Source organism: Peromyscus californicus, unplaced genomic scaffold (assembly GCF_007827085.1).
Source record: "Peromyscus californicus insignis strain IS unplaced genomic scaffold, ASM782708v3 Scaffold_7__1_contigs__length_154581171, whole genome shotgun sequence".
Lineage (NCBI taxonomy): Eukaryota > Metazoa > Chordata > Mammalia > Rodentia > Cricetidae > Peromyscus > Peromyscus californicus.
The window spans coordinates 82,250,636-82,278,392 of record NW_026294595.1 but is presented as its reverse complement, the minus strand read 5'-3'; the positions used below and the strand labels follow the sequence as shown (position 1 = coordinate 82,278,392).

At 39.6% G+C, this 27,757-nt stretch overlaps 1 long non-coding RNA gene across 3 annotated transcripts in view; it reads left to right on the top strand.

The window, feature by feature from the left end:
- Nucleotides 1-27,348, top strand: part of LOC128100763 (uncharacterized) — a 151,682-nt gene extending 124,334 nt beyond the window's left edge. For 2 of the 3 annotated variants that reach the window (XR_008214918.1, XR_008214922.1), the window contains one exon: nt 4-2,598. This is a non-coding gene — a long non-coding RNA (uncharacterized LOC128100763). Of the gene's footprint in view, nt 1-3; nt 2,599-25,270; nt 25,433-27,135 lie in introns of those variants that run through there. The other variant, XR_008214920.1, reaches the window with a different exon arrangement.
- The last annotated feature ends 409 nt before the right edge of the window (nt 27,349-27,757 follow it).

Below are 27,757 nucleotides of genomic sequence, written 5' to 3'. Positions count from 1 at the left end.
TAGGTGCTACAGGCAAGTAGACCACCCAAGGCTGCCCTGCACCTCCTGTGCTACTGTGTACCTGACAGAGATGCCAGCAGCAAGGTGAAACACGCTGCATCATTCTCCACCTGCTGTGCTTCTGGGAGGCAAAGATGGGCACAGTTCGTGGACCTGGGAATCTCTTGTTAAAGGACTTAATCTCATCTCTTTTGATGTTTTTGCGACTTTCATTGTATTGCCTTTCATGTTGGCAATGTTGTTGTCATTCACTGTAGCCGTCGGCCTACCTTGTGGATTTTGAAACTGTGCTTAGAACTCTAGATTATTTACTGATATGTGAACAGATGCCCTTTGAGTTTGGAAACCTGTTTATTCTCTTCTTTTACAATCTTTAGTTTATATTGTATTGATTTGGTTTGGTTTTAGCTGTAGATGGAAAACTTCAGTCCTCTGAAGTTACCTAAATATCTGCTCTACCAATATATGAGTAGAGCCTAAAGTTAAACATTAATTCCATATATTCTAATTTTCATCATGAATTACTGACTAGTGTGCAGTGTTTTTAAATGCATTAAGAATACACATTATAAAATTGCAACCTACACCTTATTGTGATCCTAAAGTGACTTAGAATATATTGAATCTTTCATCAAAGACATCAACTTTTTCTGTCTTTTTAAATTGTAATATTCTTAATTAAATTTAAAATGTACAATAGACAATATCAACTTTTTTGTTTGATTTGGTTTTCAAGACAGAGTTTCTCTACATAGGTCTGGCTGTCCTGGAACTTGCTCTGTAGACCAGGCTGGCCTCGAACTCAGAGATCCACCTGCCTCTGCCTCCCAAGTGCTGGGATTAAAGGTGTGTGCCACCGCCACCTATCTCAATTACTTAATAGTAAGACTTTTGGATTTCTACTATATTTAGGATATTATTTTTTAAAAACAAGAGTTTTCAATATTTTTGTTGTATTTTAATAAACAGATATAAATGTTTTAGCGTAAAAAAGCACAAGAACAATAAAATTATTGTATAACATACCATTATAATCAGACTAAATGGAAATATTTCTTAAATCCCTCTGAGAATTTTGAAAGTCCTTTTAGGAGAAAACAAAAGATCATGCATGTTATTATAGCAGGATGAGTCTTAAGATAAATAGGAAAATTGAGATAAGTATCCATTTTAAAAGGTTTTACTAATATATTGAATTGAAAGAATATTTAATATATCTTTTTTCTATGAAAAGAAAAAATGGAAGCCTAAATATGCGCTTATAAACAACACATTTAAAAATAAATCATGACGAGTACAAAAAGAAGAATGTCACTTTAATGGGGAAAAGTTAAAAATATATACAGAAGCATTACTTTCTGAGCTAATACTTTAATTGTTTAAATGGTATTAACTTCAAATGGTGGCTCTTAATGCGATATATACTCTCCAAAATCTAGATATGAACTCTAAAACAAGAACAATGGAGAACTTAGTAGCTGTCAAAACCTAATCTTTAAGAATAACGTTTAGTGAAATGCAAAGCTGTACCATACAGCAAAACATTCATGAATAATCTAGAAAAATAAAATCATAGTGTGTTACTTCAAATGACTCAAACTACAATTTAGCCCAGAAAGACATAATTGACATGAGTCAATTTTTCATGGTAATTTCTAAATGAAAAGAAAGTTATAGATAACACAAATTTTCCTATTTTTTCTGAAGAGAAAATATTTATGTAGTTTCCCAACAGCACTGAAATAGAAGTAAGTTAGATGAGGCATGCTAGAAATATTCTAAAGGGAGAGGGGGTGTCCAGGCTAGGAAAATCTTTCTGGTTTATTGTTTTGGTTTTTTATATAGTAAAAAACATACCAAGAGCTACTGAATGAATTAAATAATGAGTCACAAGTGTGGGACTCACTGGCTTAATAATGATGCAGTGGATGCAGAGAGTCCCTGATAAGAATGGAAATATCTGTCAGATATAAATCTATATTTGATTTCCTTTACATTCCCTGTTTGTTTTTCTGGTTCAGTACCAGAACCACGTCAGCACCCTAATACAGTTCTGCCACTGGCTTGTTCACTTTTTACATAAACATGCTGACATATATCATCTTCTATGTCTGCCAGCCAAAGCCTTCCTCTGTAAATCCTACCTGCACATTCTCTTTTCTGATGCTACTAACCACCAGAGCAAGAACACATTTCCTGGACAAATTTAGGAAAACAGACTGTGTATGCTCCCATAGTAGGCACAGTGATAATTCCTTCAGGGTGGGGATCTTGTTCTCTATGCTGGCTAGTTTTATGTCAATTTGACACAGCTATAATCATTTTCAAAGAGGAAACTTCAAGTAAGAAAATGTCCCCACCATATCAACCTGTGGGCAAGATTATGGCGTATTTTCTTGATGGATGATTGTGTGGGAGGGCCCAGTTCACTGTGGGTAGTGCCACCTCTGGGCTGCTGTTCCTGGGTGCTGTAAGAAATCAGACTGAGAAAGCCTTGAGAACAAACCAGTAAGCAGCAGTCCTCATGCACTTTGCCTCTGACTTCCCTGGATGATGAACTACAAGCTGTAACAGATGAAATAAACCCTTTCCTCCTCACGCTGATTTTGTTCATGGTGTTTTATCACAGCAATAGAAATCCTAACTAAGACATTCTCCTCTTTTCTGCGCCAGTCTATGTACTTGGAAATAGTTCCTCTAAATGTTTTCTGAAAAGAGTAAAATAAGACCTATGGATGTCAAATTCCTAGTAGCAAAACCTTGACTAAGACAAACCTCTCAGTAAAGCACCTATCCTTGCATTTATACATCTATGACATACCCACCACAAACCTTTATATGATAGACCCTTTCTGTGAATGACTGTCTGGATTAGGTCAGCCTCTTGCTGTACCTCCAAGGGCTTTTCTTGACGAGGGTAAGTGAAGTGAGAGGCTCCACCCTGAAAATGGGTGGTGCCATTCCCGAGGCTGGAATCCTATCCACATAAAAAGGCAAAAGCTGAGTGTGACCATTCATCATTCCTTGCTTCCTGACTGTGGATGCCAAGCAGGCAGCTGCCTCAAGCTCCTGTCACTAAGACTTCCCAGCAAGGATGGACTGCTATCTCAAATAAGCCCTTTTCCCTTAAGTTGCTCTTATTGGTACATTTGGTCAAAGCAACAAGAAAAGCAACTAAGACAGAAGGGATGCAAGGAAGAGCTGCTAAAGGACGGCTAAAGATACAAAGGGAAGGACACTGGATGGAACCTCAGACTTCCAATGCAATATTTTCAATTTATTCTTTGGGATTTGCATACATACATACACACAATCTATCTTATCCATACCCTTCTCCCTCTTCAACTCCACGCAGACCACACACCACCATATCTTCTCCCAACTTCATGTCCTCTTCTTTTTATTTTATTCAATTAGTGTTGCCTGCATCCCATCTACTGGGGCATGGGTAGCTTATCACTCGCCACACCCACCCCAAAGGAATAAGAACTCTTTCTCCCCCAGCAGTCAATAGCTACTTAACTAGACATGGGACCTTGTGATTGAGCCTTCCTTGATCCATACCAGAATATTGACTGGCTAGATCCTGCTTAAGCAACCACAGCTGCTGTGAGTTCAGAGTGCCACAGAACCACAGATTGATTTTTTTTAATAAATGAAAAAAAAAAAACATCAGAAATGGTAAGCATCTGAGCAAACATAAAACTCTTTTTCTTTTTAAAATTTATTTATTTATCTTATGTGTACAGATGTTTTGCCTGAATCTATATCTGTGCATCACATGCATGCCTAGTGCCCAGGGAGGCCAGAAAAGGTGTAAGATCCCCTGGAACTGGAGTTACAGATGGTTGGGAGCTGGCATGTGAGCTCTGGGAATCAAACCCAGCTGCTCTGGAAGAGCAGTCAGTGTTCTTAGCCACTGAGCTAACTCATCAGCTTTGTCTCTTTTCTTAATTACCTTAAAATGCATACACCTGTTTAAGGCTGAGATTAGAGCACTGTTGGTCTAATCATGAGTGTGATTGCAATATACATGAAATAAACAGAAATATTTGCTTAAATATCATTTAAATTAAAATTGTTAATATACATTCATCTCTGAGAGATAGGTTTGTTTATGACAGCATCTCAAAACTTCTGCACAAGGCCTGGATTTTCCTGCTCAACACTTAAGAATAGGAAGGAAAGTAGTATCGTTTCATTATTTCCAGTGCTGCTAAGGTGGCTTTTAGACTGATTTTGAGATGTTCGTACACCTTCAGTCAACAAGACAATCTGAATCCAGCACCAGAAAAGACAATGCTTCTGGTCACCACCTCTTCAATGGAGCATCTACACACAAAGCTATGTGGTGATATTTTAATTGTGCTGAGATCTGATTTTATTGGTATGTTAATAAATAAAGTTTGCCTGGAGATCAGAGGTCACATAGCAAGGTCACACAGCGAGCCATAAACAGAAGTCAGGTGGTGGTAGCCCATGCCCTTAATCCTATCACATGTCAGACAGAGTCTCTGTGTGGTTAAAGACACAGGCAAGTGTGGTGACATGAGCCTTTAATCCCAGTACCAACTATAGAGACCTGGAGGTCTGTTTAGACAGGCAGTGACGAGGAAGTCATGTGGCTGGGCTTAGAGCCAATGAGAAGGCAAAACAGAAAGACAATAAAAACACAGGTTAGATGGGAAGAAGCTCTCTCTGGGGAAGTGACAGGGGCAAGGTGGTGAGATAAGGCCAGTCGTCACTCTTCACTAGCTCTCTGATCTCTTTGGCTATTACCTCTGTATTTGGCTCTGTATTTTTTATTTAATAAGATTGTTTAGAAATTCTAAACAGATGACTTGTCTGCTACTCACATCACCAGGGAGGCTACCTGGAAAACAGGACCCCAAGAAAGACACAGGGATCACCCAATGACAGAGAAATGGAATGAGATCTACATGAACAGCCTGGACATGAGTGGGGGTAATGAAAGGCGAGGGTTGAGGGAAAGAGAGCTTGGGGGAGCGGGAGATCCCAGCTGGATCAACAACAGAGAGGGAGAACAAGGAATAGGAGACCATGGTAAATAAAGACCACATGAGAATAGGAAGAAGCAAAGTGCTAGAGAGGCCCACAGAAATCCACAAAGATACCCACACAACAGACTGCTGGCAGAGGTCGAGAGACAGCCTGAACTGACCTACTCTGGTGATGGGATGGCCAAACACCCTAATTGTTGTGCTAGAAACCCCATCCAACTACTGAGGGATCTGGATGCAGAGATCCATGACTAGGCCCCGGGTGGATCTCTGGGAGTCCAATTAGCGAGAATGAGGAGGGTTTATATGAGCGAGAATTGTTGAGACCAAGGTTGGATAAAGCACAGGGACAAATAGCCAAATGAATGGAAACACATGAACTATGAACCAATGGCTGAGGGGTCCCCACTGGATCAGGCCCTCTGAATGGATGAGACAGTTGATTGGCTTGATCTGTTTGGGAGGCACCCAGGCAGTGGGACCAGATCTTGTGCTCATTGCATGAGTTGGCTGTTTGAAACCTGGGGCCTATGCAGGATTGTTTGGCTCGGCCTGGGAGGAGGGGACTAGACCTACCTGGACTGAGTCTACCAGGTTGACCTCAGTCTGTGGGGAAGGCTTTGCCCTGGAGGAGATGGGAATGGGGGGGGGGGTGTTGGGGGGAAGGTGAGGGGGACGGGAGGGGGGAGAACAAGGGAATCCGTGGCTGATATGTAGAACTGAATTGTATTGCAAAATAAATTAATAAAAAAAAAAAAAAAAAAAAAGAAATTCGTCTACAAAATCGTATGCCAAAACTTTCTATACACACACTTCAGGTATCGAGTATGAAGCATAGACACTGGGATCCAAAGGTAGGGGGTTGACCAGATCGCCCCCAGTATAATCAAATGTCTGTTAATGGCAAACTGTCCTGATGGCCTTCCTAGCTGACCTGCCAATGTGTTTTTCTTAGTCAAGCAGCACTAATGGACTCTTAAAGTATTCTATGTTGATACTATTTTATTTTTATGGACTCCATGAAATTCAAAGTGGTTTAGAGCATAGCTTGTTGTGGCTACATTTTCTAGCTACCAAACAACCAGTAGAAAGTGGAAATTGAATTCCCCCTACCCCACCCCTGCCTCACCCTAGAGAATGACATACACAGTCAATGGTCCCTGGACTCAGTCTCTTGATAGACATTTCACTAAATTTAAATTTAAACATTACTTTATATCATAGTTCACATAGTTACCCAGAAATAGCAATAAGAGCATAGGAGCAGAACTTAGATAAGGTATCCAAACACAGTCTTCCACAGCAATTTTATTATTTGCATGCATTATCCATTGTTATTAAAGAACTCTAAGCTTCAGACAAAGAAAGAAATTCAAAAAGAGCAGCAGGGGATACTGGGAATTAGAAAGATCACAAAAGACCCCACAATTGAGCTAAAACTGTGCTTCCTCTCAGAGATTCTGGTCCATAACCCGACTATGTTTTGTTGTTGCCTTATTTTATCAGCAAAAACAGGTGCCTAACACTGTCAGCAAAACACCGTATTCCTAACACTAACTATACCATTAAAAAAGAGAGTGCACACACACCTGTCACATCAAGGTGGAAATCTAACCATGAGATCTCACTATATGTTGCTGGATTAAACAGTCCCTTCACTATGTGGGTCCTGTGTTTCTAAGCACAATTGCTAAAAGAAGCATCCACGTTAGATAAGGCCAAAGAATACTTCCTATGCAGAGGCCACCAACTATAAAGTCTTACAGGACCAGGCTGGTAAAAATTTTAAATAAATTAAATTAAATTAAAAAAAATGAAACAGGTCATGTCAAAACATGGGGGTGGGGGAGATGGGACTATGGAAAATCAGAAGCATCCATCTTGTTTGTATTAGGCTTGTATTTGCAAGTTCTTATGAATGTTTACAGGAAGTATTGTAGCCCTGTGCCACTAAATCTGTGAATTTTCCAAGGAAGCAGGAATCTCCATTGTTTTATAATCCCTTCATTAGAAAATCACCATGTGGTCAAGCACATTATCTCTGGGAGCCTGATTCAGCCAGAGCTGCCAGTTTGGGACTTTCCCATTCTCTTCTGCTGACTTCAGTTTACCTCAGCAGGAAAGCCTTCCAGTGTGATGCACTGAAGAAGCCTTCCCTGACATTTTACTCGTGGCCTTTCAGAACACAAGATTTACGATTTCTGTCAATCTCTGTGTTGTGTAAACCTTTAAAGCAAATGGAACAAGGAGCCATGCAACCACAGAGTTCTAGAAGCTGGGTCTTTTGCTTTTCTCTTGGACATGAGGTGCAGAAGGCCAAGTGTTGAGAAGTGACCCTGTGGTCAGCAGAGCTGATCTCTGTGGTTGCTTTGTAGTTTATTACTGAAAGGCTGGTAGGTTTCTCTCAACTCTCTCATTCACACTGGGCTTGACTACCAGCGCTTCTTTTTCAGGCATCCGTTTGTCCAAAGCCACCAAGTGCCATGGCCACCACTTCTGCCAATCAAACTGAAATGTGAATGAGCTTGTTGGCAACATTTCAAGCATACAAAACACCTATGAAATACTTTCTATTTCCCCAGGAAAGGCCTACCTTCTAGATAAATGTGGAAGTCCTGCAAGGTCTAAGTCACCCTATAGACATTTTCTCATATGCATAGAATGCTGGACCCTAGATGTTCACATGAAAGAAAAAAAAAATGAAAGAAATAGTCCATACTCATATAAGTTTAGGAAAAATAATAAGATAAACCACACACACACACACATATACATACACCATACACACACACACACACACACACACACACAAAATAAATAAATAAATAAATAAATAAATAAATAAAAATAAAAGAATTAAACTGTCTCAAAAAAAGAAAGAAAAAAGAAAAGAAAGAAAACCACCAAATACAACAGTCTGATGAATAAAGGTTATGTTATATATGATAATCAGATCAGAAACTATTTAAGAAGTTAGACCTCTGCTTTGTGCTGCCTCCGAAGTATGGAAGCATGTCAGAGACATTTAGCATATCTCAGACACTTCCAATTTAGGGATATCAATAAAAAGCAAGAATGGCTGAAATAGTCCTGTCTTTTCTGAAGGGCAGACCTTCACTGGCCTTCATTTCTTGTTTTCCTGACCTCTTATTCTCTACTGTACCAAGTACAGCTGAACAAAGGGATGCTATGCAGTTCCTGCCTTTAGATGAGCACAATGTCTCCTTTAGCAAACACTCCCAATGGAGTATCTATGCTACAAGGGGAGCTATCTTAGAAAATGCAACCAAGCACGATGAGTATATCAGATTGTAATAAAGTACGGGGGTGAGATGAAGGAAAGAGGAATCAGCTCTGCCTGAGTGGGTCAAAGAAAGCCTCAGTTCCTTGAGCTAAGCTGCAAAGCATTAAAAACTATTCCCCAAGAATATCCAAAACAGAATAAATGATATCATAAAGACACCATGGCATGAGAAATCAGAGATTATTTCCAGACATATGAGTAGATCCTTCCCTGTACATATTCAAGGGATAAAGTAAACAATGGATAGAAAAGGAGGGGGTGAATAGCTAGGCAAATATGTTTCTTAAAGGCCTCTTAGGAAATACTTAGTAAACCTGACTTCAAAAATCTGTCCTGCCTCATGGAACAACTCATTCTAGTAAAAGAGACAATGTGGTATAAGACTATTAAAGGATAAGATCAATGGAGAAAAACAAAAGAGAGAAAAGGAATTAGGAAGTGGGGGTTGAAAGAGTGCAGACCATGTCATATAGAATGTTAACAAGTCAGCAGCAGTAGGGGGAGGTTTGGACAGAGACCAGAAAGCACTAAAGAAACCAACATGAAGGTGTTCATGAGGACTATGCAGCACTGAGGATTGCTAACGAAAGGGGATGGGGGCAAGTGAAATGAGAAACAGCAGGATTAGGCCAGGGACAGACTCAAAAGAAGGGAAATTACACAGTCCTTTCTGGACAGTTGGCATTCATGGCTGCCATCCAGACATAATTATTTAAAAGGACTTTCTTTCTCAGAATAGTTCCAATCTGGATAATAAATATGTCATCAATCTGTTTATAGGTGACTTTAAGACCTTCACCTTTTCTTCTGGAAAGCCCTTAAATAGGGGTTAGGCAAGAGGATGACACAGTAATATCTACTTCCTCCCACACAAGAATCACTCTGGCTCCTGAGTTAAGGGAGGGTGCCGAGGCCAGCGTGAGGAGGGATGGGGAGATGGTTGCACTAGACCAAGCAGGAGATGAGGATGCCCTGGGGTACAGCAGAAAGGCGCAGCATGGTCTCCTTTTGTTTTGTTTCCATGGTGATCTGTAGGACTTACTGATGGGGTAGGTGTTGGTTGTAAAATAATGACAGAAGAACCCCCATGCTCCCAAAATCTCTACATATTCTTGTCGCTTATTTCTGGTATTGACATTTTGCCTAAAGAAGAAAACCAAAATCCAATCTGGTTATTTTTAAATAATTTCAATGTTATAGAAAAGTTGTAAGGTTAGAACAAAGAACATTGATAAAGCCTTCTCTTCCCTACCCAAGGATGACTCCAAGGTTTTGAGTCTGAGCACTTAGAGGTTGGCAATCTTTTTCTCCTAGAACTGGATGGCCCTTGGCATAGTAATAGAAGTAGATAGTGCTTAGCAACTAGAAGAAAGAGTCTTGATGTTCAAAATCTTACAAAAAGTGAGCAATAGCTCAGAGACCCCTTTGCTCTGTACCTGAGAATCTACCTTGAACACAGAATGGTTTAATAAAAGCAGAACCACATTTGTTATAACTGCAGCGAAGAGAGGCAAGTGGTGGAAATGGAAGGGCCTGTCTTCCACTGAGCCAGACACTATGAAATTTACAAAACTGTACAAATGCCAAGTTCTCCACCCCACCCCACCTCATATGTTTTTGGACTTGAAAAGTAAAGGGTTTTTTTTTTATTAAAATTACATTTCTGTACATTGCTAATGTAGTATTTTAGCATAGGTTTCATTTTGACCATGGTAGGTACCAATGGGTTTAACTCCTCTAAACCAATGTTCTTTGAGATTATTGGTAGATTTGAATAGTACGGGGGCGGGGGTCTGGGAGCAGGACATCCAAGAACTCCTTCAAAACACCTTGGCCAGGGACCCTGAGCAACATGGCTGCTAGCTGCCCACTTGCTACCATGGTATATCATAGTTCATTGGCTCTCTGTCACTCTCTCTCTCTCCCCCTCCCTTCCTATCTCTGTGTCTCTGTGTCTGTCTCTGTTTGTCTCTGTCTCTCTCCCTCTTTCTGTGTATGTGTATGCATGTATGCATACACATGCGCGCACGCGCGCGCACACACACACACACACACACACGTGCACATGCATGTGATATCCTCTCTCCTCTTCTCTCTCTGTGTCATTCTCTCTTTCCCTATCTTGAATTTCCTTGCATTATCTTTCTAATTCCATATGCCTTTCTCTAAATATGTGATATCCTCTCTCTAATTCTCCTACACATTATTCTCTCTCTCCTCCTCTTTCTATAATTTCCCCCTCTCTCTTTAAGTCTGTGTATCAATATCTCTCTTCTCTTTTTCCCCCCACAGTTTTTTTCCTGCCAGCAAGTCTTCCCCCTTTCTGTCCATCTCCTACAGGAGCTGCCCTGTCCATCACTGAGCCATCAGCAGCTCAAGCATCATTGCTCCCTGACTGCCAAATCCAAGATGTCTCCTAACTATGGCATAAAGACCAATAAATCCTGTTATTTGTCTTGCTTCCCAGCAACTAAATGAATGCTCAGAACAGAAAAGAGCTCAATACATAGTATTTCTTCCTGCTCATTGCCCATTACTCTCAGGATAGCATATCTTCACCTGTGTATTCCCTCAATATCTATCTTGGCTGGCTTCCCTAACGGTGCTTCACGCCTCAAGTAAGTGCAGTTACTATTTTCTCCTCACCACCCTGAGCCAGCCCACCATAGCATGCTATTTCATGGAACAGCAAATTTTCAGAACGTGTGGCATGGCCTGGTCTACTCATCTTGTCCAAATATGTTTCCTCCTCCTCCTCCTCCTCCTCCTCCTCCTCCTCCTCCTCCTCCTCCTCCTCCTCACGTCTTTCCTCTACACCTGTGAACATCTTCAGCCTCCCAGAAGCTGCCACATGCATTATCATTTCTACACTTCAAGTGCCCATGCCACTTTTCCCCATAAATGATCTCTAGTTGCTCAAATTGGTCCACCTTCAAAATCCAACTCATGTCCCCTCTCCTATTGGGCCCTCAGGATACGCCATGGATGTCATTTTACACTGCATACATAATTAACACAAGGATCAGAAGTCAGCTACATTTCTTTTGCCAGTGTTTACCTAGCATGTATCCTTTACAGGGCCACTCAGTCTCAGAGAGAAGGGAATCCCATGGTTCACTGTGATGTCCACCAGTGTGCCTGGGGCAGAGAGGCAACTTATTTGGCAGTTACTAACAGGCTTCTGATAATCCTTATAACCTCTTGTATGGGAGCCTAATAACTTCCCCCGATCCCATCATGCAGTTTTTTCTCAGTATAACGACACCATACGGCCAACACTCTAACGTGAGAAAAGGACTAAGCTGCTACTTCAACCCCTTTCTAACTTCAGCTCAGGCCCAGCAAAGAGCCATCCAGTCCGGCTTCATCTATCTAGCTTTCGACTCCCTCCCCCTCCACAAAGAAAGGAGCCATTTTCTGATCAACAACTGTCAGCTGCCTCACCTTTTTTTAAAGCCTAACCCTGCACTGTAGAAATATCCATTTCAAATTATATCTGCCTCTCTGATCCCCCAATACAGATGCCTGTTTTTGACTACTCATTACCAAAACCATAATCAGAATGGTAAATTCCCTAAGACTAGGGTGTGTATCTACACCTCACCACATCATAACAATTGGCACCAAGGATAAAACTGAGGCCAAAGCAGGTAACTGAACAAGAGAGGAGGTGTGCAGCTTCCCCGTGGTTCTAAAATGTAAGGGACATTTTATCATGGGCAACTGTTTGGGATATTCCACAATCTAGGATTAATTACACTTGCCATGTTGCTTTGGATAATTTTCACTTTTACTTTTTATCATTTGTGTCTGTATATGCCTGTGTGGTATTTTCTGTGTGAGCACAGGTGGGCTCATCCATTCACGTACATGTGGAGGAATAGACGTTGATGTCAGATGTCTTGCTCGGTCATCCTCAGCTTATTTTGGTTTTTTGTTTTCGTTTTGGTTTTGTTTTTTTTTTGGGGGGGGGGCCAGTGTCAGGGTCTCTCACTAGACCCGAAGCCCACTGTTTGGGCTAGACTGGATAACCAACACTCAGTAGAGATCCTCCTGTCTCTGTCTGCCACTCCCCAGCACTAGCACGCCAACTTTTAGGTTAGTACTGAAGACCTGAACCAAAATCTTCACGACTTCACAAGCACTTTGCCCACTGAGCAATCTTCCAGCCCACACATTCTATGTCCTGGGTGTTAGCCAGCTATCAAATAGTAACAACCAATTTGGGGTGACTTCACTGATGGAAAAATCCAGAGAAAGAAACAAAACTGTGCTGAATGACAAAGTATCAGAAAGGCTGTACACAGCATGAGTGGGCAAATCATTAGACTTGGGACTCTGCATCACCTGACATCCGTGTTTGTTATTATGGCAATGCAGTTTATTGGTTTCCATCTATAGCTGGCTTTGTGATCGTGGGTGCTCACTGCTTGCCAACTCCGATGTCTATAAGAGCAGAAAGAAGGAGACAAGTGATCAATGTTACTTTCGGCTTTAAAGTTCATGATCCATCATCTAAATTGATATTTTAAGTATTGAAGCTGAAAAATGAAATTATTGCAATTAATATTTAAACACAGAAAGTGTTTCGTGATAAAGGACCCAGCTCAGACTTTAAACATTTGGAGGAAGCATTTGGCTAGTTCAGAGCATGTACTTTAATCAGCCTACCTGCCTACACTTTTGGAAAACAGTTTATAATTGCAGAATTGGAGGAGACTGAATTTGATCACAATCCCAACTGCCACTCAGTATATTCTTTGCCAGCACAGAGTGGCTTTATACAATTTCACTGTCTCCTCGTTCCAAATGCAATTCTGAAGCCAGCAAAGTCAGAACTGTCACTGCAGTTGGAGATTTTCTTTATCAAATGATTCAGCCTTAAATGTCCCTTCTCAGACCTCCATTTGCTCATGTCATTATCCCTGCCTCTGCCTCTGCCTCCTTCAAGCCCTTCGATTCAAACCTACCTGCATTACTGGTCTGTTCTCTTTACAAATATTTCTCCAGGTAATAACCTTTCTGGGCACTCAGGATTCTGCCTATTTTGAACAGGCTATCTTCCTTAATGAATAGCATTTTCTTTGGAAATAATAAGGCAATCTAATTACCTTCTTGAGTGTCTCACATCTTTGTCCTCTCACACTTTCTCTGCTTGAAACAGCACTTACCCAACTGTTGGCATAGCTACATTCTTCTTATCTCTCACATTTCAACCCACATATTACTATCTCCATGCGGCTTTTACTGATCCCCACCTCTCCAACAACTGCCGCTCTCCATTATTTCCTTATCTGGTCCCAAATTAAGTTTACCATTACATCATGCTTGGAGAGACTTTTTTGATCTCTGTAATTAAATATAATCGTATAAGGGCAGGGACTATTTTTATAATATTCACCATCTCATTAGTATCCTGGAAATCTAGAACTACAGTGAGACAAAGGAGTTCCCAGTGAATATTATTTGAATAAGTGGACAAATGAAAAATGGAAGGTAAAAGGGACAATGTAAGACACAGAGTGGCCCTGTCTTAAAGTGTTCCCGTCACTTGAATTCTCTAGCTTTGGTCACTGTTTCAGGCACTGCCGTGATTCTTCCCACAGTGAGAAACGGGATGGTCTTGTGTGAAAACACCCAGGTTAAAATTTAAATTGTGCCATTTACTAACTCTAGGATTTCAGCAAGTCTATGACCTGGCCGAACACATTTTTTTTTTACCCTAGAATAGACTGTAGAGGGTAGCTGTGAGAATAAAATGAGACCATGTCTAAAAACATGTATTATGGTTGCTGAGTAAATATTAATTCCTGTTGTTTCTATCCCCGCATGCCCCCAACCCCAAGCCAGAGTGTGCCAGTTTTCCTTTAACGCTTTGGCTCAGGTGTGGACATCTTCTCTTGGTTCTCCTCAGCACATTTGAGATAGGCTGGCACTTTACTAATTGCTAAGAGAAAAACAAAAGGTAATTAAATAGAAAGCAGGATGGACCTGAATGGTTCCCCCAGAACAGGATCTAGCTTCCATTACAGCTGAGTTTCTTAGACCCAAAGACTGTGCTGTACTCTGAATGGATTCCAAATGGAAAGAGGTGCTGTGGAACAAACTATTTTCTTCATTTGTCCATCCATTCATTCATTCATTCATTCATTCATTCAACATTGGCTGTATTTAATTATCAGCAGCCAGTTGGTCACTCCCTTTTAGACAACCGGTAAAAACTGAGTTTGAGAAAGAAGAGCAGCAGAAACTAAAGGAAATTCAAGGGAATGAAGGTACAATTGTCATTCTCCTGGAAGTAAGGCTGTCAGATGCTACCAGGGACATGGGAGAGGAGAGGAACAGGACACCAAGTCAAAATTCAAAAATAGTTCTTCCTGTCATTTTTTTTTCTATTTTTATTAAGACCGGAATCAAAACGCTTGAATGTCTTGACAAAAATCAATACAAGATGCAAGTCAAAATCTTAAATTTAGCACGTGTCCCGAATATACAGAATGTTTGCCACAGTCTGTCAAGGGAAGGACCCATAACTAAGGGTCAAAGTCTACTCTTAACCTTGGACTGGGGAGGGAAGTCGGTCAAGGGCAGAGACTCCAAACACTGCCTGATGTGCATTGTGCAAAAGTCTATGCTCTGTGACCTACCTGTAGAGACCTCTGCATAGACCGGGCAGCACCCTGAGTCTGGAGTTACTGCATCTTGGGGTCCAGGAGTTTTTAGAGAGGCATTCCAATGGTCAATGTACCCTATTATGTGGTCACTCAAAGAGATAAGAGCAAAGAACTATTTATTCCTAGAAATGAAGTATTTAAGTTTTTTTATCAATCAGTACTGTGATTTCTGTTATCAGAAATTATCATAACCCAGTTATTTCTCAGCATGATCAAGACCCTAGGCCAGACTCTGGAGCTCATTCCCAGCCCAACCAGCTGTGGCCTTGTCTTTCTGACTATGAACCTGCTTGTATAGGATGTGCCAGGGACTTTGCTAAAGGCACTTGGGGAAGGACATTTAAGGGATCAGAAAGAGAGACACCACCAAAACAAATACCCAAGCCCTCTCGTTTGTCTCACACCTACCTCTCCATTTGGCAAAGGTGAAATCTGTATTTCTCCTCTTTGACTAGAGGCTCCAGGAAAACAGAGACTGAGAGAAGGAAACAGCTATCAAATCAGATAAAATAGGAAAATAACATTACACTAGACACCTATCATACTGAGAGTCCTTTGTACATTCAATATGTAGCTGTTGACAGTGCCTACTATGTGACAAGCTTTATGCTTTCCAATGCTATCATCATAATTAAAGCAAAATTAAACCTTAATTCTTTCTTCTTTATAGAATTCTATGCTGTATATTTGATACACATGCCCCCATTTAGTACTCAAAATTCTACAATAAGATATTATTGTGCCCATTTTGCAGAAAAACTAACCAATATTTAGACAAGTTTAAGTGCATTGCCCCTAAAATGCACAGCTGGCAAAGGCTGGATCAGGTTTATATGACAAAAGAAGGAAGAAAGAAAGAAAGGAAGAAAGAAAGAAAAGGAAAATCCCTTCCTTCTTCTTCCAGTTCAGTTCAGTGACTCAGCTGGTAAAGGAGCTTGCTGTGGAGTCTAACCACCTAAATCCAGTCTCTGGACCCATGTGGTAGGAGAGAACTATGACCAATTCAGGTTAACTACTACAGCATGCATGCCACACCCTCCCATAAATAAATAAATGGAAAAGCAATTTTAACCTCATCTTAGAAGATTCCACTTTGCATCCTAGAGGGACCTGGAAGAAGGGATTTTCTTTCTTTTCTTCTTTCTTCCTTTCCTCCTTTCTTTCTTTCTTTTGGTGACGGCTATTCTTGGTTGTCAAGTTGACTACATCTAGAATGAACTACAACAATCCAGAAATGGAGGGCATTCTTATGAGAGATTATTTTTGCTTGGTTTTAAATGGGTGAATCAGCTTCTGGTCCAGACCTCTGAGGTAGGAAGACACATAGCTTTGATCTGGATCTTGAGGCATGAAGACACACCTTTAATCTGGGCCACACCTTCTACTGGAAGCCTATATGAGGACATGGAAAGAAGGAAGCTTTTGTTCTTTGCCTGATTGCTCAATTTCTTCACTGCCGTTAGAGCCTACTTCTTCAGAATTCCAGCATATATCGAAGACTAGATGAGACATCCAGTCTAGTGGACTGAGCAACTTCTGGATTCGTGGACCTTCCATTCATAACCTGCCATTGGACCATAGAGTGTAATAAGTGATTATATATATTCATATATATATATATATATATATATATATATGAGTAAGTCTTATAAATCTCATATATATAAAACATAAAATACATTTTAAATATATATATATTTGAAATATATGTATGTATATATGTATATGTATATTCATTCTATAAGTTCTGATACTCTAGAGATCCTAGACTAATATACTACCCATGGATGATAAGCCATCTTGGCCTGTCAGCTCATCTTACCAGTTGAGCAGACCCCACTGAGGCAGACTCAGATTTCCCCAGTGAACCTAGGAGGAAAAAAGAAATAATATTTGCTCTAGACTTAAATGAGAAAAGGAAAGAAATTCCAGTGATTATTTTCATGTTGTGATCAGTTAAACATGCCACCCCTCCAAGGGTGTACCTGTGAAGATGTCAGCAAGCTAGGACCACACCTAAAGAAAACTCCATTTATATCAAGCCAGCATGGAAAATATGTGTTCCTCTCACTCATGAAGAAGGATAGAGATTCCTTCCAGAAATTGTGGAAGAAATAAATGAACAAAAGAGAAATAGCTAAGGCAATGGGGACCATAATATGTAGACACAGAAACAATCAGGCTGATAATATTTTCTTTTCAATCTCTATGAATTTCCGAATGCATGCCCTTCATGTCCAATAAGAAGGGAGTCTCTGGTTGAAGATCTGACCATTGTTGAGTAGAGCTGAGTTAATTTGCTGTGCTGGCAAAATGGAGGTAGTTCTATTACAGAAAATAGTGTTCTGTGGGGTGATCACTGAAAACCATTTGGCAAACAGCAAGGAGGGTGGCAAGCCCACAGCCCAGGAAGGGCCAGCTCTTGATCATAGCAGCGTTCTGCAGAAGTGCTTCCGTTGGTGTTTCTGAGTTGCTGGCTGATTAGGTTTCAGTTAAATCAATAAAGTCTTCAGTTAAATCAATTAACTCTTTAGGAGATATTACTGTATAATTATAATATGGAGAAAATTGCCATCAACCTTCTCTTGCTTTGGCTTAATTATTCATGCACTTGTAATCCAATAGCCATCTCCCATCCCCCAGAAAGCAATCTAAGAAAGAAACTGGCAAACATTTCAGAGGCCAGACTCATTTCCAATTGGCAAAAAAAATCAAATGAAAAATGGACTTATTTCTCAGTTGTACGAAGAAGATAAATATTATTTTAAATCAATCACTGAACAGATAGCTTAGCATAGTGAAATTCACCATGTGCTGAGTAGGACCACGTGTCAGATTCAAATAAGTGCTTTGTGAGCATCATCTCACTTCACATCTCACCTGCAAAATCTTACAAGATAAGTAAGTATCATCACCCCCATTTCCAATGTGGAAGCATGCTGAGTCAAAAAGAGAGGATTTAAGCCTACTATGTTTTGAGTCTAACCATTCCAACATTTGTATATTGAAGTCCAGGGTATCAGAATTTGTTCTTCTATAATAATGGGGTTGAGACAAAATTATTTACTTAAAATGTGCTTACACTAGAGGAAGAGGGTAAATGTCCAATGATATATATGACTGAGGTCTTTATAAAAGAGGCAATTTAGGAACAGAGAGAATCCCATGAATGGATGAAGTCAGAGACCAAAATGATATTGCTGCAAACCAAGGAATGTCAAAGATAACCAGCAAACCACCAGAATTCATGACAAAAGAATAGACTAGATTCATCTCCCAGAAGAGACCAGCCCTGCGGGTCTTGACTTGGCACTTCTAGCTTCCAGAAACTAGACAATAAATTTCTTTTGTTTAAGTCAGCTCATTCAGGGCTCTGTATTGCAGCAACCTGAGTAAAACAACATAATTAGGTCCTAAAAGTCCATGCCTGTTCACTGGGCCATGGGGTATAGGTAGGTGTCATTTCTTGTTGCTATTGAATCCACCAACCTAGTTGGTCACCCTGATATCAACTCAACTGGAAGTTAACTGAGATAATAGAGAGCCGTCTGACAGTATCTCAAAATACTGTGGCTTCCTTCCCCACAGTGTCACCTTTCACCCATTTATGACCTACCTAGTCTTTGTGAGAAATCCACAGTACCTCATACTGTGAGGTATCGTAATATGTGTCCCTCATTCACTGGCTTAACTATATTTTCTGAACCCATACTTTGCTCCTATTAATATTTCACAGATTTCTCATTCTAATAGAGGAGCACGATCAAGAGGATTATTGTGCTTAGAATTACAGGCTGGTCTTAGGATCCTACAAATACCAAGATAGATTTTTCTGCTCTGTTCTAAGTGATTCTTCTTAAAGTAAATCATAAGATAGACATTTCAAAACACCAAGACACAGAGGCCAGAAGATAATTGAATTGCTTTCTTCGCTCTGTATTCCAGGAAGTGCTAAGCAATATTGAACAAATACATACTACTTTTCAGCACTCTACCAGTGGGATTTATCTCTTTTCAAGTATCTGAGTAGCTCTGAACTTGCATTTCTGAAGTGCAAATTCTCACACAGAATAGCAAGGACCAGTCTTGTTCTCTGTTACAAGCACGTGACAACGAAAGTAGCGACGCAATGCCTTCAAACATCAGACAATGGGGGGTACACAAGCGTGGTCTATGGAGGAAGGGAAAAAGCAAGGTGAAATTCCTAATCCTCCCTGGTTTCTATAAAGGAGAATCACCTTCCAAACTTTTATAAGTGAGGAAATGAAGCAGAGCTAAGCAGCCTTGGTTACTAAAAGAGAGAAAAATCAGAGTCCATGAAAACTAAGAGTGCTGATGTTCGTACACCAGAATACCACAGAGAGCAGAATAACAGAAAGAAGTCTTCAAGGAGGGAACCATTCTAGAGGCTCCCTAGACTAGCTTCCAAGCTTAGAAACAGACTCCAAATAACTGAGCTTCATAACATAATAAGATGACTGACAGCCTTTCCAGCAAGACAGCAATATTCAAACGCTCAGCATCTTAACACTTATAATGTGTGATGTCCAAACAAAAGTTATTAGCCACACCAATAAGCCAACATACATCCTATATGTAGGAGAAATAGGAAGTAGTTTTTAAATCGTAGAAGGATCAGTTTATCATTTCAAATTAATTGTTAAAATATGGTCAATGAATTTAAAAAATAAAGAAATGGACTGTATAAAAAAATGAAACACATGAGAAACTTTTTAAACTATAGAAATTAAAATCTCATTGAGTTGATTCAACCATTGAGTGTGGATTAGACAGAGCAGGAAAGCAAAATGGGACCAGTGAACTAGATTACACAGCAACAAATAAAAGCTAAACTTTATAACAAACAGGACAAAGGGGTTTTTTTGGTTTTTTTTTTTTTTTTTTGGTTTTTTTTTTGGGGGGGAGGGGGTTTTGAGACAGGGTTTCTCTGTGTAGCTTTGCGCCTTTCCTGGAACTCGCTTTGGAGACCAGGCTGGCCTCGAACTCACAGAGATCCACCTGGCTCTGCCTCCCGAGTGCTGGGATTAAAGGCGTGTGCCACCACCACCCGGCAGGACAAAGTTTTTTAAAGGCAATAACAGACTCAGGACTAATGACACAATAGAAAACTGTATAAACTAAATGACAGTTAAGTCTCAAAGAAGAGAGAAGTGAGCAAAAAAAAATGTTTTAAACAATACCTGAAAAATTCAAATTTATAAAACTGTAAACTCATATGTCTTTTTTATTAATCATAAAACTCCAGGTAGGATTAACCCTATGAAAATCACAGCCATCTATGCCAAAACTTAGCATCAATTTATCGTTTGCTGAAAATTATTGCTAAAGATATTTTAGGCCAGGTGGTGGTGGCTCACAACTTTAATCCCAGCACTCAGGAAGCAGGGGCAGGTGGATCTTTGTGAGTTTGAGGTTAGCCTAGTCTACAGAGCAAGTTCCAGAACAGCCAGGACTGTTACACAGAGAAACCCTGTCTTGAAAAATAAAAATGAAAAATAAAAAATAAAAAGAGATATGTTCAAAGCAATCAGAGGATAAAAGGCATAAAAGGATGGGTGCTGGGAAAGGGAGAATAATTTTTCTTCAGTTATGTAGACACTTGTAAGTTATCTACGCTCCAGTAAGGAAGCCCCCACCCATGCTCATGCAAGCAACCTTCATTAAACTCAAGAGATCATTTTTTTAAAATGGCATAAAAATTAAGAAAGCAACTGTTAAGAACAAAAAGTAGTCATAGAGAATGGGTGTGAGGGATAATAGAAGGTGCTAGGCAATGAATATGATCAAAATACAATCTAAATAAGAATAAAATTGGCAAAGAATATATAAAAATATTTTAAAGGCATAATACTTAAAAATGGGCAAGATTGTAGTATTCTCATCAGAAACAAGGCAAACAAAGATGATAAAATATTGAACTAAAACAAACAAATTCTTTAAACCTGCTAACTTAAAATTCTGGGAACAGTAAGCATGTCTTTCAAAAGCTAAATTATGTAGGTGCATTCTTTAGTAGACTTGGTGTGGTAGTTTGAATAAAAAAATGTCCCCCAAAGGGAGTGGCACTATTTGGTGTGGCCTTGCTGGAGGAAGTATTTTTCTGAGCAAGCAGGCTTTGAGGTCTCTTTTGCTCAAGCTTCCCTCAGTGTGACTGTCAGTTGACTTCCTACTGCTTTCAAGATGTAGGACTCTTAGCTCCTCCGACACCACATCTGCCTGCATGCTGCCATCATGCTTCCTGCCATGATGATAATGGACTGAACCTCTGAAACTGGGGTGGAGACACCCCAGTTGAATGTTTTCTTTATAAGAGTTGCTGTGGCCACAGTGCCTCTTCACAGCACTAGAAAACCCTAAGACACTTGGGTTAGAAGAACCTCTTGCTAGGAACACAAAATGACAAAGAACTTTAAATGAGGTCCATTGAGTACAAGTAAGGTGATATAACACATGTGGAAAAGGTCTATACAGAGAAAATATAAAAGAATTCTCAGTTTTTTGTTATTAAAAAACATAAATGATAACTTCAAACAACAATAACTATACATTGTGAATTCGAATGATGTGGAAGTAAAATAAATGCCAGCAACACAAAACAGGGTTGGAAGAAACAAAAGTACACTGTTGTAAGGTACATTAATTATGTGGTGTACAGCAATTGAATTGGAGCTAAAAAAATATCCATTTTTAACCTTGGGAATGAGTAGATTGGTGACAGCTAGATACACAGGCAAGAGATCTGACCAGTCAACAACAATGATAAAACAAATCTTAGAAACAATGGAAAGAGAGAGGGAAAGAGAAGGATTTTAAAGAATAGATTAAATAACAAACAATATGCCCAGAAATATAAGAAATTATACTAATTGCAAAGGTTCTCGTATTCAAATTGAAAGTCAAAAATCAACAAATCAGATTTTGAATGAGAGAAGACTCAACTATATGCTGGGTGGATAAAATACTCCTTAAACGCCATACAATGGAAAAAGATATCTTTCAGATAATAATAATAATAGAGTGACTTTATTACTGTCGCACAAAGGGAAACTCAGGAAAATGAGAAAGAAGCATTTCACAGTGATACATGGTGAATTCGTCAAAAATATGAAAACATCCAAAATGTCTATGTACCTAGTAACAGAGCATCATGAACCTAAGAAAACACAATAAAGATTAAGTAAATCTTCAATTATTGTTGAAAATTTCTACAGTCCTTTCTCAGCATAACAAGCCAACAGAAAAAAAAAACACTGTCAATCAGGCTCACCAAACTGATACAGAACATTCTAACCTTTAACAGAATTCACATTCAAATGCATAAAAATAGTCAATAAGAAAACTCCTAGGATGAGCTGCTGTGGGATGTTCTGTATGGCAAATGTGTTGCTGATTAGTCAATAAATAAAATACTGATTGGCCATTGGCTAGGCAGGAAGTGTAGGCGGGACAAGGAGGAGAATAAAGCTGGGAAGTGGAAGGCTGAGTCAGAGAGACACTGCCAGCCGCCATGATGATAAACAGCATGTGAAGATGCCGGTAAGCCACGAGCTACGTGGCAAGGTATAGATTTATAGAGATGGATTAATTTGAGCTGTAGGAACAGTTAGCAAGAAGCCTGCCACGGCCATACAGTTTATAACCAATATAAGTCTCTGTGTTTACTTGGTCCGGTCTGAGCGGCTGTGGGACTGGCAGGTGATAGAGATTTGTCCTGACTGTGGGCCAGGCAGGAAAACTCTAGCTACAATGAGCTCTAAAGAATTTCAAATCTTATAAATGATATAAATGATATTGCATGTTTTCTATATATGATAAAATTGATCAAATCAATAAAAAAAAATCTTTGAAAATCCTCCAGAGTTTGAAAATTATGTATTGTGCTTCCAAAGACCCAAACATCAAAGAACACAAATCAAAGAGAAGAAAAGTTAGAAAATATCTTTCGTTTGATGATAATTAGAACTCTGTATGAAGTAATATTTTAGATGCATTCAAAACAATATTTAGAGGAAATTTCATATCTTTACATTCTAATATTATAAGATAGACATAAAATATATGAGCCCTACCTTCAAAAGTAAGAAAAAAATAAATTCAACGCAGCACAGAGGGATAAAATATAAATATCAGAAAATGAATTTAGTGGTAAATGTAGCTATAATCCTTTTCTTTGTGTGTATATTTGGGATTTATTAGAGTGACTTACAGACTGTGGTCCGAGCAGTCTAATGATGGCTGTCTCCTGACAGAAAGGCCAAGGACCCAGCCATTATTCAGTTCATGACACTGATGTCTCCACAGTCCTGATCTAATGCCAGAGTCCCAGGTAATTCCCAGAGAGCTCCTGCTCTTCCATGTATGTTGAGATTCAAAGAAGTAGGTACAAATACCCGTGAAAGAGTGCCTCAGAAAAAGGACAGATGAACTTGCCAGCAAGAGTGAAGACAAGTAGGCAAAAGGCAAAGTCTCCACTCTTTCATGTCCTTTCATGTAGGCTGCCACCAGCAGCTTCAAGCCTCTGTCAGTGGGTCCTGGGAATCGAACTTAGGACCATTGGAAGGGCAGTAGCACTCTTAACTGTTAAGCCATCTCTCCAACCCTAAAAGTAGCTATAATTTTATAATATTTTATAATACTTAAAGAAGCTGTATATGTTTTAGTAATTATTGGCATTATTCTAAGAAACACTACATGAAATTTAACTATGTGTTCTGTGAGCTTTAAGTGTACACATATTTGTTTATATTAAGACCCCTTGTAATGGCTTACTAAATACTTGTAATTTCACTTTTACTAATGTGTACTGCCTTTGCTTATTGCCAAGAACTTCCAATGCATGCCTCCAATGTGTCATAACCCACCTGAGAGACAGACAGGAAAACAATTTACTACAATACTATCAGAGTATGAATAAGCATCAAGAGAGTATAAGGATAAGGAAAATGAGCCCCCCACCTTGAGAGCTCTCAATTACAATTACCTGTAGATACTGTCTGCTTTAGAGACATGAAAGCTAGAGTCTGTGGTGACTGCTGCATAGCTTTGAAGGTTTCGGTTCCTGGACAGATAAGAAGAGGAACAGGGCGATTTCACACCTGGGAGAGTGAAGACAGTGCACCAGTCTCTTGCTAAACAGACAAATGTGGTTGGAATCAGGTAAACTAATGGAGGCAGGCACTCCTAAGTGGCTAAGGCCAGTGATATGGATAGAACCATACCATGAAATTTTCATCTGTGCCTTCATCTTGTAACTCTCCGTCCTCAGCATGGTCAAATGCAACTTGGAAGGGATTCTAAGTTCATCAAGGTAGAGACACTAAAGGGAAAGGAACATCTAAACTTGTCAAGGTAAAGGAAAGGATGGCCACTCTATTGTTGGAATTCTGAAAGGTGACCTGCTTTGGGATTCTCCTCGCTCGTGTGTTGTGCTAAGGCAGACATAGGTTTATTCAGTCCGTTATATTACTGGTTCATTTTAAACATGATTTAATCCTTAGAACATCTCAATACCTAACAAAACTACCAGGAGCTCAGTACACATGATTTCATGAGTATGGCAAACTTGAGATTTGTCCGTGATTTTAGGGTTTATTAGCCAAGCCAACTTGCCACAGGTCTCTGCTTTCCTAGTTTTCAAATGAGCATAGTTACTTCTAAAGTTACCCACTCCAAGATCCACAAAATACAAACTGAGACTCTCAGGAAAGGGTTTCCACCACCGTTGTGTAGGCAGTCAGTCCAGGCATGCCCAACTTGGTCTTAAATAACAAGCATGTTTATATTACAAGCAGGAAGTGAAATGGAAGGTTTTATAAACCAGTCAGTTTGCCTTTTAAAATATTCTCTTAGTCATCAGGTGTAAACAGAAATATATATATATATATATATATATATATATATATATACATATATATATATATATATTAGTTACCTAAAAAGTGTATAAAATTTCCTGTATAAAATCCAAACACAATTGAACCTGAGAATTAAAGGTCACTCATGAAGACGTTTGCCTCACTGTATACTAACCACTTTCATTTAAAAGTAATCCCCTGTGACATTTGGATTCTAAAAACTGTAATTGTACTTAGAGAATTGTATCGGAGGTTCTGACTCTTTTGCCAAGACACATTTTTAGCTGAAACTAAATGTGATTGTGAGTTTGGAAAACAAGTAATTTCAGGTGAATCTGACCAGGTCAAGGATCTCAACAGTTACTCTCTTGTGGGTTTCTCGTTGGTTGCTTTCAGGCTGAAACGGAGGTCAGCCAGGTTCCATTTCCTTCACTGTTGTCTGAAAAAGCAATCTGTAGCAATCTGAGGCGATCAACAGCATCACTGAAGCGAAGAGAGAGGAAAGTGCTTCTGTCTGAGCGCTGACACCACTTGGGATGCAGCAACAGCTTCAAGAAGGTGAGAAGCCTGCTTTTCTGGAGGTGAGCTGTCTGAGCTCCTAAACAAGGCAGCCTCCACTAAGCCCCACTTCATCCGTATTTTGTCTGTCTCTAATAGCAGCCTTGAATCCCTTAGCCAACACTGTCTCTACTGTGTGAGATTAATTACTTGACATCACTGAGATGTTTGGGTTTGGATTAGACTTGGATAAAATAAATTTAGGGAATACTAGACAGATGTGATAGAATGATTCAAATGGTATTTCTAATTCTACGCCTGCTGTGTCTATTGAGGAATAAACATGAACAAGGATGTGTATCTATATTTAATCACAAATACTGTCAATAGTCTCCCCCAAAAAAGCCAATTTTGATAACAAAGGACATCATCCCACTACTACAGGGATGGTATCCAATGTGCATTCTAAAACTAAAATAGAAGCTGCCAATTGTGGCATGAATTTTATTGGTCTACCTGAAGACACATGCTAATACAGAATTCTACTGGGTCAATCAAAATAGGCAACTAGAAACAATTATTCAGCAAACCCAATTCTTTCTTGTGGTTGTTGAGAAAACCAGATGTAGAGAGCATATCCCTGTGTTTCCCCCAAGGCTTCTTCACAGTGGTCCAGTTTCTGCAGCATCTGGCTGTCTGGGCAGGAGTTCCAAAAACTGAAAGTGAAAGTAGCTGCATTTCAATTACTATAATTCTTTGGTATCAAAGGAGTTTGGCCAACAAACTCATCCTGCACACTTCCCTATACTTTGGGAGAAATAGACCTATGGACAGTTACAGAACTGAGTCAACAAGTGCCCCCTTTCTTCCTTAATACCAACCACTTTTCTCACTAGACAAGTAAAAGAATGAAAAAACTTGGTGTTCTGATATTGGCACTATGTCGTGTCCTACAAATACACAGGGTTTAAGACAGAAAGAAGCCTTGAAAAATCCAAATGGTAATAGGATACCCAGAATCAAAGATTTACCAAATGTGCCAGGTGGTGGAGGCACACGCCTTTAATCCCAGCAACTGGGAGGCAGAGGCAGGCAGATATCTTTGAGTTCGAGGCCAGCCTGAGCTACAGAGTGAGTTCCAGGAAGGGCTCCAAAGCTACACAGAGAAACTCTGTCTCAAAAGAAAAAAAAAGATTTGCCAAATGTTGTAAGCAAAATATCAGCAATTGAGTTTATGGCTCATTAATTGAAAATAAATGAAAACGGTTACTTAGAAATATCTTCTAGATTTTATTGCTATAGTTCTTCGGCAAAGTAGGGTAACTAGAGTCTACAACAATGTATTATATGTTTACAAAGAACTACAGAGAAGGAAATCTAAGGCTCCAGACCCAAAGAAGTGGGAAAAGTTTAAAGCAGTTGGAACTCTAAATACCCTACACTAGTCCTGTAGTATCAAATTACCATTTTGTAGTGATTAATATGCACAACTATGTGCTAATCAAAATTTAATTTTTATGATGCTATATACAGTGCTTTATGTCTGCCATGCAAGTGCTCTCCCACTGAACTACATCCCATGCACATTTTTAGAAATTATTACAATAAACTTATGTATTAATCTCTCTCTCTCTCTCTCTCTCTCTCTCTCTCTCTCTCTCTCTCTCTCTCTCGTGTGTGTGTGTGTGTGTGTGTGTGTGTGTGTGTGTGTGTGTGTGTGTTTAAATGGGCACATGTGACATAAAAAAATATGTGGAAATCAGAGGTCAATTTTCAGGAGCCAGTTTTTGCTTTCCACCATATGGATCCTGGGAATCAAACTCAGGTCACCAGGCTTGGCAGCAAGCACCCTTATTTTTAACCTGCTGAGCCATCTTACTCTCCCCCAAACCCATTCTCAAAGGAACAATCTGAGCATTAAACCTGAGTGCAAAGTGTGACTACCTGGTATCAATGTAATTATGAATTAGTGAGCACAGTAAATAAATAAACAAATAAATCTAGAAATTTTTGTCATTTTCTTCTAATACAAATTCAAAAAAAATTATATAGATTTTAAAAACTACTACATAGATGGCAGGTAATAGTCTCATGACAGGGTAGAAGAACACAGATTTTTTTAAGAATTTATTTTTATTTCCACTTGTACGGGCGTGAGAGAGAGTGTGTGCACATATGTACAGGTACCCATGGAGGCTGGAAGAGGACGTCAGATCCCCTGGAACTACAGTCACAGGGAGTAGTGAGCCTCCCAAATTGGATCTGGGTCTAAACTCTGGTCCTCTGAAAGAGTATCCCGTACTCCTAACCACTGAGCCATCTGTCCAATCCCAGAATCATCTGCCTTACACTTCTAAAGATAGGTGTAACACAGAGCTCCTTACT